Source organism: Carassius gibelio, chromosome A7, assembly GCF_023724105.1.
Source record: "Carassius gibelio isolate Cgi1373 ecotype wild population from Czech Republic chromosome A7, carGib1.2-hapl.c, whole genome shotgun sequence".
In the NCBI taxonomy this organism is placed as follows: domain Eukaryota; kingdom Metazoa; phylum Chordata; class Actinopteri; order Cypriniformes; family Cyprinidae; genus Carassius; species Carassius gibelio.
In genome coordinates, this window is record NC_068377.1 from 15,090,885 (window position 1) to 15,103,612 (window position 12,728).

A 12,728-nucleotide genomic window follows, 5' to 3' on the forward strand; every position below is an offset into this window, starting at 1 on the left:
TTTTTTGTATTCCCGCTGGTGTACCCTGTCATGTTGCAGATGCGACATACCGTTGTTTTTTTATCCACCACTCTCTTGCCATCACCATTATAGCTTAAAGGGAATCCAAAGTGCACCCAAACACCAGACCTGTTGGTTATTGGAGGATCTTCTCATTTCTAGTCTGTTAAACGCATTGGCTATTTTGCAACGAGCCTTCAGAGCATACTGAGTGAGCGAGAGCCTGCTGAGTAGCCTAACATAAACATATAAGATGGTGTTTTTTTCTTCTTCGGGAGTGTCAGGGGCGTTGCCTGTTACGTTGTTTGGGTTATTGGGCTACCTTGTTGAACGCATATCATTATATTTCTTTCTCTCTCTTTTTTTTTTTTTTTCAAATATAATTAATTACTCCAACGAACCGTTCGGTATACATAATGCGTACCGCGTACCGAACCGAAAGCGTCGTACCGAACGGTTCAATACGAATACGCGTATCGTTACACCCCTACTGCATATATATATATATATATATATATATGTATATGTATATGTATATATATGTATGTATGTATTACCTCCAAAGATCCAAATGGTTGTCTGTTTTCTTGCCTTTACATTTAACAATTTAAATTTCACATGAATGTTTAGAATATTCTGCCTATTTCTGAATGTAATGGCAATGTTGATAATAAAAATGGAGCCCCTAAATCAAGTGCTGCTCTGAGAAATGTTAGTGTGTTAAATGACTAAAGTGCCAATGCTTAAAGTATTTTATTGTAGCTGTCCATACAACACCTGACACTAATACACATGGAGGTCAAAACTCAAACTCAAATGTGCAAATGTTAAAAGACATTCAGTTCATTTAATTTACTGGAGCCAACTGAAGATTTTAATGCAGTAAATAAATAAAAAAAGCACACTGGTCCCCTGTTAGATGGTGAAGTGTGACGCCTGATCGGCTGACCTTACATTTAACAATAATTCACATTCTCACCATCTCTGAATGCTATGGCAAGGATGATAATATAATGTTACAATATATGTTGATTGTAACATTGATTTAGAAATTTAGCCAATTGAATATTTTCAAAGTTAACATGAAATTGGCAAGAAATGTCAAAGCAACCAAAGAGATGTCGCAGTTTACCATTTAACAGGGGACCTAAGTGTTCAGATCAACATTAGCACTATTCCATCTATCTGTTCTATCTATCCATCCATCTATCCATCTATCCATCCATCTATCCATCCATCCATCCATCCATTAAAAAAATGCACAAATTGGCCTCCAAGATCAAACCGGTCCCCAGTTAGATGGTGAAGTATGACGTGATCTGTTTGGTTGCCTTTACTATTAACAAATTACATTTATTTATTCATTTATTTATTTCTGAATATAATGGCAATGCTGATAATACCCTACAAAAAAATGGAGCCTCTGAAAAATGTCAGTTTTAAACAACTAAAGTGGCATAGTTAAAAGGTGTTTTACTGAACTCAATTGAAATTTTTCAATGCAGCAAGTTAACATATAATATTGTTTCTTAAGTTAACATATAATATTGTTTCTTAAGTTAACATATAATGTAGTTTCTTAACTTAACATATAATGTTAATGTGTCTGTGATGTAAGAAGAGGTGATTCAGTCTAACAGGCGTCACACGTCACCATCTAACTGGGGACCAAACTCATTTTATCTAACACATGCACTCTTTACTGTCAGAAGTATTGACATGCAATTGTTACCTTAAAGAGCTCTTTCTGCTCTTTTTAAACCATAAATTTGTTTTGTTGATGTAAATTAAACAAACTAATAACGCTTTACTTGAGAAATTAATGTAATTATTTTTCTTCTCGCCTTTTATTGTTTGATTAGCATTAATGCCAACACTTAACTCAAGCCACAAGACAAGATTTTTACAGATAAAAAAAAAAGGAATCTTAATGACCAACTTCTGGTCTAAAAATGTTTGACTGGAAAAATCATCTTGTAATCAATATAATTTCAGATCTACTTTCTGAGTATGAATTATCATATGCAGTAAAAACAACACTCAAGCTCTGTAGAAGGTTTTTTTCAACTGCCTGGCTTCTCTCATGCATGATTTTAGAAAGATAGAGAAAGATAGAAATAGAGAAAGATAACAGATCTATAGACAACTACAAAACCTGTTATAGCCTACATACTAATAACAGTCTAGATATGTTATCAAGCCTAACTTGCGAGCATCAGGGGGTCACTCTCAAAATGCGGGGTATTAAAATTGCTTTTAAATACGTGTGCATGTTTCGATTTAATGATCGCGGGATCACTCAGCGGTGCTCTGAACATACATTATAGATTACAAGACATTAATTTTGTCAGACACTCTACAACGAATCCTCCTTTGATGTTTCTTATCGGCCAATGAGGGTCATTTTTGTTTGTGTTGAACAGAAAAAAGTCAAATAATAAAAACAATTCCAGACAGGCTAAACTGTACATACTAAACATACACAGCAACAGGTCTGTGCATGTAGTGGTGATTTCACTAGAGTAAAGCTCACTGGTCCCCTGTTAGATGGTGAAGTGTGACGCCTGATTGGCTGACCTTACATTTAACAATATTACATATTCTCACCATCTCTGAATGCTATGGCAAGGATGATAATATAATGTTACAATATATGTTGATTGTAACATTGATTTAGAAATTTAGCCAATTGAATATTTTCAAAGTTAACATGAAATTGACAAGAAATGTCAAAGCAACCAAAGAGATGTCGCAGTTTACCATTTAACAGGGGACCTAAGTGTTCAGATCAACATTAGCACTATTCCATCCATCCATCCATCCATCTATCTATCTATCTATCCATCCATCCATCCATCTGTCTATCTGTCTGATCAAATTATCATCACTGATAGGACCTTCTCAGGAATGGGTTTTGATTGCATTCATACGTTGAGAAGTGTATTGGGGTTAAGCCAAGAAAATGTCAAATAAATGTAAAAAAATATAATAATAATTATATATATATATATATATATATATATATATATATATATATATATATATATATATATATATATATATATATATATATATATATAGTTAATTATAAGAGGCATTACCTCTGCCCTTGAACTGTTGACAGCTGGCTGACTCTAATTATATTACTACTTTTTATTACTATTATTATTATTTGAAAAATAAAGAAACTAAGTACCTACAAACTAACTATAATGACACTTCTCAATGTGTCAGTATTATAATTACATATATGTATATTGTGTATGTATACATTAAAAACTACATTTATTCAGACACCTTGAACATTTAAAAAACACAATCACAGTTTATTTGCTATAGTTTAGATAATGGTAATAAAAGATGACAAGAACTCAGAGTTAACCTGTCAGAACAAATTCATCTTGATAATATCAGATAGCACTTAAGCAAAAAATGGTCAGGTCTATTGTCAGAATAATTTTTATCAAATTTACTGGTAGTCTACTTTATGAGGAATTTTTGGTTATAATATGTCAGTTTTTCAAAATTATATATTGATTGTTGCATTAAAAAAAAAAAGCTCACTGGTCCCCTGTTAGATGGTGAAGTGTGACGCCTGATTGGCTGACCTTACATTTAACAATAATTCACATTCTCACCATCTCTGAATGCTATGGCAAGGATGATAATATAATGTTACAATATATGTTGATTGTAACATTGATTTAGAAATTTAGCCAATTGAATATTTTCAAAGTTAACATGAAATTGGCAAGAAATGTCAAAGCAACCAAAGAGATGTCGCAGTTTACCATTTAACAGGGGACCTAAGTGTTCAGATCAACATTAGCACTATTCCATCCATCCATCCATCAAAAAAAAAAAAAAAAAATTGGCCTCCAAGATCAAACCGGTCCCCAGTTAGATGGTGAAGTATGACGTGATCTGTTTGGTTGCCTTTACATTTAACAAATTACATTTATTTATTTATTTATTTTTGTTGATAATACCATAAAACAATGGAGCCTCTGAAAAATGTCAGTGTTAAACAGCTAAAGTAGCCTGGTTAAAAGGTGTTTTACTGAACTCAACTGACATTTTTCAATGCAGCAAGTTAACATATAATATTGTTTAAGTTAACATATAATGTAGTTTCTTAAGTTAACATATAATGTTGTTTCTTAAGTTAACATATAATATTGTTTTTTAAGTTAACATATAATGTAGTTTCTTAAGTTAACATATAATATTGTTTTTTAAGTTAACATATAATGTAGTTTCTTAACTTAACATATAATGTTAATGTCTGTGATGTAAGAAGAGGTGATTCAGTCTAACAGGCGTCACACGTCACCATCTAACTGGGGACCAAACTCATTTTATCTAACACATGCACTCTTTACTGTCAGAAGTATTGACATGCAATTGTTATCTTAAAGAGCTCTTTATTTTATTTTATTTTTGCTATCCTCAAATTAACTGTAGTGTCTTGCTTGTTTTGTCTTATTATCTGTGTGATTGCATTCATATATTGAGAAGTGTATTTGTATTAGTCTCAAGCCCCGAAAATATCTGCATGTCATACTAATTTATTAAACATTTTGGATTTCTATTAGAATATTTCTTCAATGGAGATATAGTGTGAATGTTTCAAAGTTTAGAGTTGCATTTAAATACAGTTAGATTGTAAAGAAAGACTTGGTACAATTGCCCTAATGTTTGCACACACAGTTGCATTGCAGTCTATGGAGGTCCTCTGTTGGATAGGTAGACGTCACTCAGGTCCCCACTTGGCATGTTTTTAAAAAAATAAATAAAAATGCATTTTTTCAGTTATATTATGAAAAAAGACCTCAAATGAAAATTTTGTATGTAATTTTTGTTTCTTAAAAATGACCAGAAACACTGGTCCCCTCTTGGTCAGTGTAGAGTGATAGTCCCCTCTTAGTAACATAGACGTGTATGTGTGTGTGTGTGTGTGTGAAAGAATGTGAGCAGGTGTATGAATGACAGAGTGTAAACTCTTCTACTAAACAACACAGAAAAAGCATTTAACTTTTTTTTTTTTTTTTAACAAATTATACACTTACAGTTTGTTTCATAGTCCATGAATACAGATCATGCATCACGGTCAATTTTCATGATCTCTTTAGCATAACTGATGTAATCATGAAGAAATCCCATCTGCACAGCATCTGACATCTTCTACATCATCCAGGGCAGCGTCCTCCTTTAAAACCACCGCTGCATCAGTTTAGGGGAAAGAAGATTCTCCTCTCTGACCAGGATTCATCCCAGTCACCGCCTGTTCTTCATCATTGGCCTAAGAGTGAAAAAATTAAACATTTAATTAACCTGTTAAATGTCACCCCGTCCCGTATACGGGACGCATACGTTGACTATACTATATTACAATCAAATCTAATCTAATCTTGACAAACTATATATCGTTGGAAAGGTCTAAGACTCCCAAATATATATTTTACCAATATTTTTTGTTAAAAATTATGTAGGAAAAGTAATAGATTATTTTATGACAAGAGTGCACCCTCAGAAATCTACATTACAAAAGGAGCTTTGACCTTTGTTTAAAAAAAAGACTTCCTCGTTGCCTTTTTCTCTATCACATTTTAGAAATCATCAGAAGTTATATATCACTTGAAAACATAAAATTTCAAAATTCATCCTTTAAAACCCATTTTAAAATCAGACATTGCATTACCATGTAAATGGTTCATCAAAATCATGTTTCAAAATGTTTTCAGTCATGAATTATAAAAATTTAGGTTTGTATCATGCACATTCAAGTCTTCAAATCTTCAAAAACGTGAATGACAGTTAACAGGTTAAACTATCCTTTTTTAGGTAGAGGTGTATTCACATCCGTAAGGATAGGTAAATAATCGGTTTTAAAGTTTCAACACTTTGTGCGGTTGTTTAATGTCTCGGTCCACCACAGTGCTCCAGAATGCTATAATGGCAGCACTAGTGTGAGGACATGCGATATTGTTTGAATAAATATTGCTTTCAGAAAGCTTCTTTACTGAAACATTAAAACAGACATGACATTCACATACCTCACAATATTCATGTACATGGAGGGCTGCTCTTCAAACCGTTAGTTCACCAAATAATTAAAATGTTCATAATTTACTCTCCCCATGTTTTTCCAGACTCATACAAACTCTGCTCATTTTTTGGAAAACATATGAATATATTTAATATTCTCTTTTTGTGTCCTCCATTGCTGGTCTGGGAGACCAGTATTTTATTTTGAACATACATGTTTGCTATCATATAATTTAAGTATTCATATATAAATATCAGAATTTACTTCTACAATAACTCTATATTTATGAAGCTTGAAAATACTGATTATCTAAACTATAAATGGATTAACAAATATTATGAGAAAACTAAAAATATATTAATTTATGTTGTAAAGACAGACAAAAGTCTTATAGGTTTGGAATGACTTGAGGGCAAGTAAATTATTTTTTTGTGTGAACTTTACCTCTAAGAGCGAAGACCAAGAATAATGACTCTCCAAATCAGACAACTCCAAAGTTGGTTTGATTTCTGCAATAAAAAAACACAGACATCAATGGTTTTAATGAAATGAGCACGTAATCACACTGTTGTTGCATCAAAATGTGAAGTAAACTGGCAGGAGACAACAGAAAAAATTATTTTCTAAAAATAACTTACATAAAATCTCAAAGGAATGATGCTCTCCCATGTCTCTTGCTTTTAACATCTACAAAAACCAAAAACAAACATTATTTTACTCTTAGTAAAACACAACAACAACTGATAACATGAAATTATGAAGTTTACTTGCCTTAAACAATCTTTCCCTCTCTTCAGAAGAAGCTGAGAAAACCACCTCCTCACACAAGCAGACTTGTGTGTCCTTAACTCCAGTTAGTTTGAGTTCTGCAAAGAGGGACATCAATGGTTTCAATAAAATATTAACATATAAATATAAAATCACACTGTTTTTGCATCAAAATGTGAAGTTAACAGGCAGGACACAACAGAAACAAAAAAAAAAGTAATAATAACTTAACTTACATCAGTCTCAAAAGAATGAAGTTATCTTGTCTCTGGATTTCAACATCTAAAAAAAAAAAAACATTATTTTAGTCTTAGTAAAAATAAAGATAACTTGATGTTATTCTGAAGTTTACTCTCCTTAAACCGTCTGTCTCTCTCTTCAGAAGAACACCTCCTCATCCTCACACAGGTCTGTGACTCCTCACACAAACAGCTTCTGTGTCTTTAACTCTCAACGCGAGGACAATGAAGACAGGAGCTCGACAAGAAATATTACATGTAAAACATACTTTTAACAGTTACCACTTCAACAGCCTCAAAATAATTATGCTAGTCTTTACTACACAATGCCGTTTCCTTTAGGAGACAAACATACATTCAGTTTAACCGCGAAAAAAAAGACAAATTCACATGAGCGTAACCGTGACCATAACCGTCTGTTAACGCCTCAAAAAGTACAGATAATGTCAAATCTTATATAAATATGACAAAATACATTCACAGACGTTATATTAAAAGTACATCCTCCGTTCAGTAACGTTAGTTGAGGCAGTTAAGACCTCCGTGTCTGAGGCGAAAACCGCGTCCGTTTTTTATTTATTTATATATAACGTTATATATATAACGTTAAGCTCCTTTGTTTCCGCCTTTCATAAAACCTTCCACCTTTCATACAACCGGGTAAACAATAAAAGATAACTTTACATTTTGAATATTTACTTACCATAGTCTTTCACTCGCTTCTCGCTTCTATCACGCTGAGAAAATGGCGGCTGCTCGCACTGGAGACGTACGATTTTGACGTGACGTGCGTGCTCTCCTTCACGTCCGCGTCCTCAATCCAGCCCCGCTGGGTTAAAAAAGAGACTTATTTTCAACCCAAACTTGGGTTAAAACATCCCAAAGTCCTATCCAACGGCCTCAACCCAGCAGTTGGGTTGAAAAAACAACCCAGCGTTTTTTAGAGTGTATATATATATATATATATATATTTTTTTTTTGTATATTTGTAAACTCTTTTTTTTGGGGGGGGGGGGGGGGGGTATTTAGGAAAACATATAACAACAGTGTACCACAATGGAAAATGGCCAAAAATGTAGTTTTTCTATTAAATTATGATTATCTTTATTATTTAAATTGACATTTATTTTAGATGATAGATTTTTATACTTGGAACTCATGAAAACCAAAGGTAAATACGTTCCTATCTTTTAACCTTCAAAATGGTTTAAAAGTACTATAGTAATGCTTGCATACGGACAAAAAATGCACTTACCATATATGCATATCAAATTCATCAACTGTTTATTGTTTTACATCAACAAAGTTTCCAACAACAAAAACAAGTCTTTTTGAAAATATTATATACAAGTTAAGTAAATGTATGGTAGCTTGAAACATGCACTAATACCATGTAGAGCATGAAAACATAAAATACAGGTATTACGGCTCCCTGAAATAAAGTAAAAAGTGAATGTTGTGACATTTGACAAGTATGGTAAGCCATACTCGGAATTGGTACTCTGCATTTAACCCATCCAAATTCACACACACAGCAGTGAGAAGTGAACACACCATGAACACACACCCAGGGCAGTGGGTTATAGTTTAGTTATATTTCCAGTGCCCAGGGAGCAACTGGGGGTTCAGTGCCTTGCTCAAGGAAACTTCAGCCATGGGTATTAAGGTTGGAAGAGAGCACTGTTCATTCATTAACAGTAATTTTCATAATTTTATTCATGCTACTATCTATAAAATATCCCAATAGGGAAATACATTACTGCAATTCCACTGTGGTACAGTGTTGCCATATGGCAACGCACCTATTTTTCCATAGTGGTACAGAGTTGCCATAAGGCAACCTTGATATTTTCTTAATTTACAGTAAAACTATGTTAGACCAAATTAATTTGTGAATGAAAATATCTACTTTACTTACCAAAGATGTTGCAAAAAAAATCCCCTTTGAGAAAATATGTTTAGAAATTAAGTTAATAGAGCAGTTTCTGGAGCACTTCATCAGGTATCTTCTGTGTCAAACTTAAATATCATCAGTAAGCATATAGATAGTTGTTTTGAGTAACTGTAAATTATAAATAAACATTCACAAATCAAAGTATATTATTAGTGTTTTGATCATCTTTCGTTCAACTCAAAGTTTTGAGTACTGACAACTTCAATTACTTCATTTAATTAAAATATCCCTCATATATATAAATCAAAATGTTTTATTTATCTAAACTTAGTTTAAGTGTTATTAAATTAAATTTTATAATTTATGTAACTTAAATTGTAGTAATTTAATTTTTAATTGTATTAATTGTAGTGTTAATAAAACAAAATCATCATGTTTACCTAGACATGCACAAACATGACGTGTACATCTGAGTTGTGTAGCATCCATGAATGATGATCCTTGTTGTCCCATCAGCGAGCAGATATGACTGTGTGGTCTCTTCTCAGCAATCAAGCTGTTCTTGTTAATGCCTGCAGATAAAAGACAAGAGTAACACTCAAGGTCAGCTCTCCAACTGATTTTATCTATATCAAATGTGTTTTTCATATACAGCCCATCTTGCAATATTTTGAGGCAGACAATAGGTAGTGACAGAAATGTCCAAATTTACCTTTTTGAAGATGTTTTTCAGCTTGACAGGATGACATTTTCCAGGTCCCTTGCAGCCTTTTGATGATGGTGGAATGAATGAATGAATTAATTAATTAATTAAAAAAAAAAATAATAATAAAAAAAATTAAAAAATAATGACATCTCTCTCAGGAACCATTCTGCTAAATTGATTGTGTAGTCACACAGTGGCTCTGTTCACAACCTGGCATTAACACACATCTTGGGTGGCACATATTGCAATATACTTTTATTACAGGGTTCGTTAAAAAAAATGAACATTTCATCAGTTTACTCAGCCAAGACTTTTGTTATCTCTGAAACACAACTGGAGATATTTTAATAGAATACAAGATTTCTGTCCCTTGAATGACGTCCATGCAACTACCACTTTAATACTTCATAAACTTCATAAAGAGAACTAATCCATATGTATCGTGGTTTAGTCCAAATTTTCTGTTTATGTTCCCTGATCAATGGTTAAATGTGAAAAAAAGTAATTCTGTTCATTGCAAAGTGATCAAGTCTCTTCAGAAAATTTGTTCTAAACCGCTCAATTCCTTTGAGTTAGTTTTATGATCTCTTTATGAACTTCTTGAAGTATTAAAGTGGGAGTTGTGTAGACTGTCTATGGAAGGAAATTATCTCATTCAAAATCATATCTTCATTTGTGTTTTTAAAAAGAATGCACGTCTTGCAGGTTTAGAATGATAGAGTGAGAAATTATGACAATATTTCATTTTTGGGTCTATTTACCTTTTATCATTTTTGCAGTTTGAGATATTAAATAATAATTAGTAAATGCCAGGTGTGAACATTTGCTAATATTGTGTGCCTGCCCAGTTAAACTTTGATTTTTCATATTCATTTGTGAGTTTTAAATTTGTACTCCACAGAGAATAACATATAAATGAGACAGACTCACATTTCTGATGTCATCTTCAGCATTCTGCTCCTTTCTTGAAGGTCTTCCATCACTCACACTCAGAGTCATCAGACTGACAGGAGCTTCCTTAACTTGACACTGCAGAAGCCTGGGACAATTCTACTGAAAATACACACACACACACAAAACATTAATTTATTAAAAAAAAAAAAAATTGGTATAATATGGCATCTTAAAATTAACAGTGTACTACATTAGAATAAATTAATCCGAATCAGAGAGCGCTTTATTATCAAGTATGCTTGTGCATACAAGGAATTTGTTTTAGTGACATAAGCTTCCAGTACAGAGACAACACAGACCAAAAACATTAGGCAAATTAACAAGTGTATAAACAATTGTGCTTACTATTAATTTATTATTTATTACGAAAAGAAACTATAGATAGATTCAGACATATTTCGCCATTAAAACTTAATTAGATTTAACAGATTACAGTTCACACTTAAGCCAATTGCGAATAGGTGTTTTTAAATGTGCTCTAATTTAAGAGTTTTGTTTTAGATAACGTCAATCAAATGACTGGTAAATGTTCCGCGTTATAGCAGCTCTGTCTGCAGTAAGACTGCACATCTGCAGCGGCGAGACAGACACTTTTTAGGAGTAAAAAAAAAAAAAAAAAAGTTGTTAGCGCCAAATTTTTAACAGTCCCACTATTACCGTTTCAAAGCATGGAAACAGCGAAATGCCGCTCTCATTGTTTCCAAAAACTAATACATTTACTATTTGATGAATTATCTCATTTTAGTAGAAAACCTACCGAGTGTGAGCAGCTTCAGTCTTCAGTGCCAGACTCCAGTAATGTTAAACCCAGGCCTCAGCGAGAGGCGAGAGGATGTGTCAACGAACAAAAATGAAAGAAGTTAAAAGCATATAACATTATAACAAAAAATGTATGCACATTACACAATTATTTTACACGTAATCACCTTTTTTTCCTGGAAATCGAAGCGGCATGATAAACTTTCACTCTTCTGTAACTTACATCTTTGCACCTCACGAACACGAACTTAACACTAAACCTGACAAAACACTCGCAGTTAGTAATTTCTAAATGTGTTCACCACCGATTATAATTTGAGTAAAATTATCAACAAAAATGTGTACTTTTATCCAGAGAAAAGCAACTTACCGCCTTGCCGCCTCGGTGATATTACAATATTTAATTATGGGTGAATCTATTATTCAAGTTCCCTAAACTCTTTAACTGAAGTGTAGATGTAAAAACTTACTGTTAACTTAAATCTATTATAATTGTTGAATGAACTCAAAAATAATAGTTAGCTAAACTTTTTGGCACATTTTGACTACCAGGTACTTTCCATTATAAGTTAGTTATACTGTTTGGGTTTACAGTGAAGGCCTACCCTTTTAATTCCCATAATGTGATATACCGTAGATTTTTCAGAATAACAAATGAATGGGTATAAATTAATTGTTGCCATATGGAAACTCTGTACCATTTTGCTGCTTGCTTGAGCAGCTTATTACACAAACCTAGAAGTAAAATGCATGAATAATGCATTGTTTATATTTATTGAGTTTAAACTAATGTCTATAACTATGAAAGATTGTTACTTTTCTGTGATAAAAGACTCACAATGCTGAATATATATATATATATATATATATATATATATATATATATATATATATATATATATATATATATATATATATATATATTAGTGCTGTCAAAATTAGCGCGTTAACGCATTCGATTAATTTGAAATATTTAACGCGTAAAAAAAAAATAACGCAATTAACGCGGTTGCAGTTTTTTTTATTTCTGGTTGTGGCCTATGTGTGTTCAACGTGCAAAGAAATATGTATAAGACCAAGGAAGGACTTTTAGACGGAAAGTTTCAGTATAAAACTCTGCCGGATTACTCTTCAGTCTGCCACAAGAACCATTACTCTTCATTCAGTCTGCCACAAGAAACAGCAACATTAAAATCATGAACTCAAATGTCATTGTTTAAAAAAAAAAAACAATGACTGTTGTAACAGTGCGTAAATCAGACCTTTCTGTAACGCTAACGTTAATAAGCTTAAACGAAAAAAACGAAATAATTGTGTAGCGGAGTATTTTTTGTACACAGTGCCGCGAACTGTCAATCA

The 12,728-nt window shown here is 32.6% G+C and overlaps 1 long non-coding RNA gene across 1 annotated transcript; it reads right to left on the reverse strand.

Moving 5' to 3' along the window:
* Window positions 1-4,291: 4,291 nt before the first annotated feature.
* LOC128016301 (uncharacterized) lies at window positions 4,292-6,738 on the reverse strand. The gene is made up of 3 exons (XR_008184133.1): window positions 6,688-6,738; window positions 6,494-6,558; window positions 4,292-5,302 (listed from the first exon to the last, which is right to left on the reverse strand). It is a non-coding gene; the product is annotated as an uncharacterized LOC128016301 (long non-coding RNA).
* Window positions 6,739-12,728: the final 5,990 nt, after the last annotated feature.